Source organism: Alligator sinensis, unplaced genomic scaffold (genome assembly GCF_000455745.1).
Source record: "Alligator sinensis unplaced genomic scaffold, ASM45574v1 scaffold866_2, whole genome shotgun sequence".
Classification (NCBI taxonomy): Eukaryota; Metazoa; Chordata; order Crocodylia; family Alligatoridae; genus Alligator; species Alligator sinensis.
In genome coordinates, this window is record NW_005841900.1 from 185,685 (window position 1) to 191,685 (window position 6,001).

Consider the following 6,001-nt stretch of genomic DNA (forward strand, 5'->3'; position numbering starts at 1 on the left):
CACTAAAAGTCAAACGCCTACTGTAACATATTTTAAATTTATTACAAAAAATATTTGTCATGATTTGTGTTTGCATACTGTATATAGAGGGGATTGCATAATAACTCAGAAATCAAGTCGTGAGTGTGTGTGTGTGTGTGTGTGTGTGTGTGTGTGTGTGTGTGTGTGTGTGTGTGTGTGTGTGTGTGGGGTTGGGGTATGTGAGTATGGTGGGTGGGAGGTATGTTGGGGATGTGTATATGGTGGGGGTTACAGGGGCAGGGTATGGGTGTGAGGGATGGTGGTGGGGGTGCAGGGACCCCACACACTCCCTGCTCCCCACCATGGCGCACCCCCCCTGCTGTCCCAGCAGCAGCAGGCAGGGGTGCTTGGGGTACTTGTGCCCCATGCTGGCGCCTGGTAGTGTGTGGCTCTAGCCTGTGCTGCACGTGGGGGTCAAGAGCGCAGCCTGGCTAGCCTGCCTCTATCACTTGCCAACCCCTGTCATGCAGGTTCCCAGCCTCTGCAAGGAAGCAGGGGGTAGTGCTCCTTCCATTCCCATGGCCTGTGTAGCAGGTGGTGGGGAGGGCAGCCGGCTCCAGCACAGGGCTTCCCTTGGTGCCGGGTAAGTGCTGGCACACCACATGGAGCCCTCGTGATAGAGACGGGCCAGGTAGGCTACGCTCCTCACCCTAACACTCAGTGCTGGTTAGAGCTGCGCCCTGTCAGGCACCAGTACCTATGCAGGGCATGAGAACCCCGAGTGCCCCCTCCTCCTGCTGCTGTTGTTAGCAGTGAGGGCTGTGCACCATATGGGGGAGTGTGTGGGGGTCCCCCCCACCCTCCCTCACACACAACCTGCCCACCCGAGCTCTGTACTTCTGCTTCCCCCCTCCCAGGTACAGGCTTCATGATGCCCCCAGCGCCAGCCCCTGCCCTCACCCAGATGCAGCTCCCCCTTGCCCCGCTACCTGCTGCCCCTAGTAAGCAGGACATGGGGGAAGCCAAGCAGGTGCGCCACCCCCCCCCCCCCCCCCGCCCCGTTGCAACAGCAGCAGAACCAGCCCCTCCTGGAAGCTGCTGCTGGCTGGGCCAGGCCCTTCTGCCCACAAGGGTGGGAGCAAGATGCAATAGGGTATGTATACGTGGGCATACCCTATTGCTCCCACCCTCATGGGTGAAAGGGGTGGGAAGGGTACAGTTTGTTGGTGGGTGCCCATGGGCTAGATGAAAGTGCCTGGCAAGCCAGATCTGGCCCACAGGCCATATTTTGTCCACCCCAGGTTATAATGTTTCTGACAATCTGATTCTCAACCAAGGTGCCTTGACATCTTTTTCAAGAGTGCTATACAATGTTAACACTTTTAGGTGCAAACATAGGATCACAGAAAATTAGTGCTGGAAGGGACCTCACAAGGTCATCTAGTCCAGCCCCCTTCTGGATCATCCTTCACCAAACCATCCCAGCCAAATGCCTGTCTAACCCAGTGGTGCTCAATCTTCTGGCACCACAGGTCAGATGAGTAGTGCAGGGCCCCTCTGTGGGTCAAACTGGTTGCTAAAGCCTGACACCCTGCCCTTGTCCCACGTGCTGGGATTGGACCTTGGCACCATGCCCTCTCACCTCTAGTGCTGAGACTAGGTCCCAGTGGCTCAGCACTGTTCCCCTCCCATCCCTCATGTCCCAAGATTGGGGCATGGGGGCCAGCACCACCTACTCCTACACACTGGGATCAGGAACCAAATCCAGTGTGCAAGACTTGGGGCTCCATAGTTTCTAGGGTTGGAAGGGACCTGAACAGATCATCAAGTCTGACCCCCCTGCCCTGGGCAGGAACTAGTGCTGGGATCATAATAGCCCAGCCAGATATCTATCCAACTTCCTCTTGAAGACCCCCAAGGTAGGGGAGAATACCACCTCCCTCAGGAGCCCATTCCAGAGCCTGGCAGCCCTAACCATAAAGTAATGCTTCCCTGATATCAAGCCTGAACCTGCTCTCAATCAATTTGTGACTGTTATTCCTCGTTATCCCAGGTGGTACATGGGGGAAACAGAGCCTCACCTATTTTCTGCTGTTTCCCCCTAGTGAGTTTATAGATGGCCACCAGATCCCCTCTCAGTCTTCTCTTGTGGAGGCTGAATAGATTCAGGCCCTTTAGTCTATCTTTGTAGGTCCTGGCCTTTTGCTCCCTGACCATGTGAGTGGCCCTCCTCTGGACCCTCTCAAGGTTAGCCACATCCCTCTTGAAGTGCAGCACCCAGAACTGGACACAGTACTCCAACTGTGGCCTGACCAGTGCCACATAGAGGGGAAGGATCACCTCCCTGAACCTGCTTGTGATGCATCTGTAGCAGGTCCAGAGATTTGGCAGCATGGAAGCAGTACCATCACTCTTGCTACCAAATTTCCAAGCCCAAAGGGAGGCCCGTGGGCTGGATGATGTGGTGCTGAAGACTTGATCTGGCTCATACACCAGATCGGGTATCCCAGGTCCATCCTGGTCTTCAAAACCTGCAAGGATGGAGATTCTACAACTTTTCTTGATAGCCTGTTCCAATTCCTGATCACCCTCATAGTCAAAAAAGTTCCCCCTAATCTCCCACCTAAATATCCTCTCCTGAAGTTTGTAGCCATTGATCCTAGTCCTGTCCCCTACAGCCACAGAGAAAAACATCACATCTCTATTGTCCTTATTATCACCCTTCAGGTATCTGAAGACAGTTATCAAATCCCCATTCAGTATTCTCTTCTCCACAGTGAACAGCCCTAGTTCTTTCAAGCCTTAAGTTATGCTTCCCAGGCCTCTAACTTTTTTGTCACTCTCTGCTGAGCGCTTTCCAATCTGTCCACACTTCTTGAAGTATGGGGCCCAAAACTGGACACAGTAACCTCAGGTGAGGCCTCACCAATGCTGAATAGAGTAGAATAATCACTTCCCATGATTTGCAAGTGGCACTCCTGTTAATGCAAAAAAAAGCTAACAGCAGCCTGGGTTGTAAGAGCACTTTATTGCCTCATGTTCACCTTGTGGTCCACCATAACCCCTAGGTCCTCCTCTGCAGTATGGCAGCCCAGACGGTCATTCCCCAGTCTGTATTTGTACACGTGGATATTCCACCCCAAGAGCAAGACTTTGCTTTTGCCCTTGTTGAATCTCATCTCATTGACTACAGACCATTTTTCTAGTTTATCTAGGTCATTCTGGATCTTACCACTGCCCTCCAGCATGTCCACAATTCCACCCAACTTGGTGTCATCAGCAAATCTGCTAAGCATGCAGTCAATCCCATCATCCAAATTATTCATGAAGATGTTGAAAAATATTGCACCCAGGACAGACTCCTGAGGAACCTCACTTGAAACCTCCTCCCAACTAGACATTGAGGACTACTCAATGATACATAATTGATCCAACCAGTTATAGATCCACCTTTACAGTACTTTCATCTAATCTGTACTTTCATCTTTACTTGTTAAAAAGAATGTCATGGGAAATGATGTCAAAAGCCTTGCTAAAGTCAAGGTATACCACATCCAGTGCTGTCCTCTTACATAATAAACATAAAGGGTGCTTGTACCTGTGATGAAATTGGCCTTTAAAGCGGCTTAATTGCCCTTTTGTACCGTTTTAATGACATCATCATATACACCAGCAGCAACGTATTTCGTTTTAATTTTGTCACGCTGTACAAGTACAGTGGCATATTTCACTTTAAGTGACTTTGTTACATAGCAAAGTAAGACACATCTGATGCATTTTACTTTGCTACATAACAAATTGTAATGACACATCTGGAGAAGGTGGTGAGGACTGTGCAGGGGCACTGGAAGCCCAGGCACGCTCAGAGAAACTCAGGCTTGGTGCGCTTCCAGCACACTGTGCACTGCCCCCTCCGCCTTCTTTGGCCGCCAGCACAACCAGCCACCCTCCTGCCACCTTCCTGCATTGCCCCAAGAGCAAGCCAGCCCATTTTGAAGTTGTCCCAGGAGACGGGAAGGCAGTGGGGATCTTACATGGGGCGCTGGAAGCCTGCCAAGCCCAAGCTTCCCCAAGCACACCCAGGCTTCCAGCACCCCACTCCCCGTTGGATCCGGTGGGTGCTGCCTGCGACCTGGGGCAATACCTGTGCAGCTAGCACCCTACCCAGGCAGCCCCAGGGTGGTGCCACTGCCACAGAGGGAAGCACTGCACCGCCCCCCCGCCCCCATTTTTTTAAATTTTAAGTATCAAGTCCCCTCACCACTGTTTTCTTTTTGTGTTTTCTCAGCGAAGCCTGCCCACATGACCTACCTCTGGGTTGTGTGGTGCCCCTGAGCTGCAGGGGGCCCCAGTCTTTCCCTCTGTGGTGGTGGCAGTGTACCCTGGGACTGCCTGGGCAGGGTGCTAGCAAGCAGGTGCCATCAGTGGGTCCACCACTGTAGAGGAAAAGACCAGGGCCCCCTGCAACCCAGGGCCTGCTGGCAGTTCACCCTCCAGCTGTGGGAGAGGTGGGTGGGCTCCAGGGGAAGAAGAAGAAAAAGAAGGATTAGGCCCCTCACTGCTTTTTCTTTTCTGGTACAGCCTGTCCATCGTAGTGGCGGGGAGGGAGGGCTGAGCTGATGGAGGGCTGTCACTCCTCCGTAACTGTGATGCAAGTCCCTAAATTGAAGTGGTGGGGTTTTAATCAACACAATTAGACCCTTATGGGTCTTTAAGAGGAGACTGGACAAGCACCTGGCTGGGGTCATCTGACCCCAGAGCTCTTTCCTGCCCAGGGTCAGACTCGATTTGTTGAGGTCCCTCCCGACCCTAATATCTATGAATTAAAAACAAAAACCCACCACTTCAACTTAGGGAGAACTAAACCCCCCCGTCACGTGTACAAGCAGACAGACATTTCAAGTAGGAATCCACAGTGTTAAAAACTTCTGACCTGTCACAGTCCAAGTTCTTTGCAACAGAAGAATTGCTCTATTAATTCCCTATAGTAAAAAAACCCCAAAACAAACCCAAGCAAAAACCAAGAGCTAACATTTTCCAATGGGTGCCTCCAGTCTAAAAAGCTTGAGAACCACTGCACTATGGACTTTTCTTTGAAATTTCTGGATTTATCTAGTGAATCATATATGGTTGTTTGCTACTATTGCTTGGCTAATATTGTTTGGCACCCTGCGATATCTTTAAAAGGAATCCCATGGCTGACAATCAATGCTATCGAGTATAACAAACACAAAAGGTTTGTTTAAGTTTTTAGAATTCTGATCTGAGAAACAGCAGGTCATTATAAAAGTCTGTAAGTAAAGGGTGGGGAGAGGGGGAAGTACTTAAAATGAGTTGCTCTTTCACTCAGCAGCTCTCCCCCCATTCATTACTTGTTATTTAGGACTGCACTTCCATCTCGTCTACCACCCAAGACCACAATCTAGTAATCCATAGAAGTAGGGTCGGAAGGGACCTTGTAGATCATCAAGTCCGACCCCCTGCCCTCGGCAGGAGAGAAAACCGGGTTCAAATGACCCCAGCCAGGTAGACATCAAGTCTCCTCTTAAAGACCCCCAGGGTAGGAGCCATCACCACTTCCCTTGGAAGTTGGTTCCAGGTCCTAGCCACCCTGACTGTGAAGTAGTGCCTTTAGATGTCTAGTCTAAACCTACTCTCTAACAATTTGTGGCCGTTATTCCTTGTTACCACGGGGGACGCTAGGGGGAACAGGTAAGGTAAGTGGGGTAGAGAGCGCAGCACAGCTGAGGCAGATCCGGAGGGGAAGCCCTTCGGCGACGCCTTAGCTCGCCCGGCAGGGAGCCGCGCTCCCGAGCCGCGCACGGGCAGCGCGCGCGAACAGTGCGCGCAAACAGGCGCGCTCTGTAAGAGCGCGCCGGCGTTCGCGCAAGGCGGGCGCGAGGGAGCTGCACAGGGTAGCTCCTCCAGGGAGTAGGCAGCGGGCGCACCCCTGCAGTCATGGTGATGCAGACGCGGAGCGCAGCTGCCAGGGACCCTGCCCGGGGGCTGCCGCCTACCATGGGCTCTTCTGAGGCCTCCA

The 6,001-nt window shown here is 52.1% G+C and overlaps 1 protein-coding gene across 4 annotated transcripts in view; it reads right to left on the reverse strand.

Moving 5' to 3' along the window:
* ASAP2 (ArfGAP with SH3 domain, ankyrin repeat and PH domain 2) overlaps nt 1–6,001 on the reverse strand; it is a 115,616-nt gene that overhangs the window by 69,746 nt on the left and 39,869 nt on the right. The window lies entirely within an intron of this gene.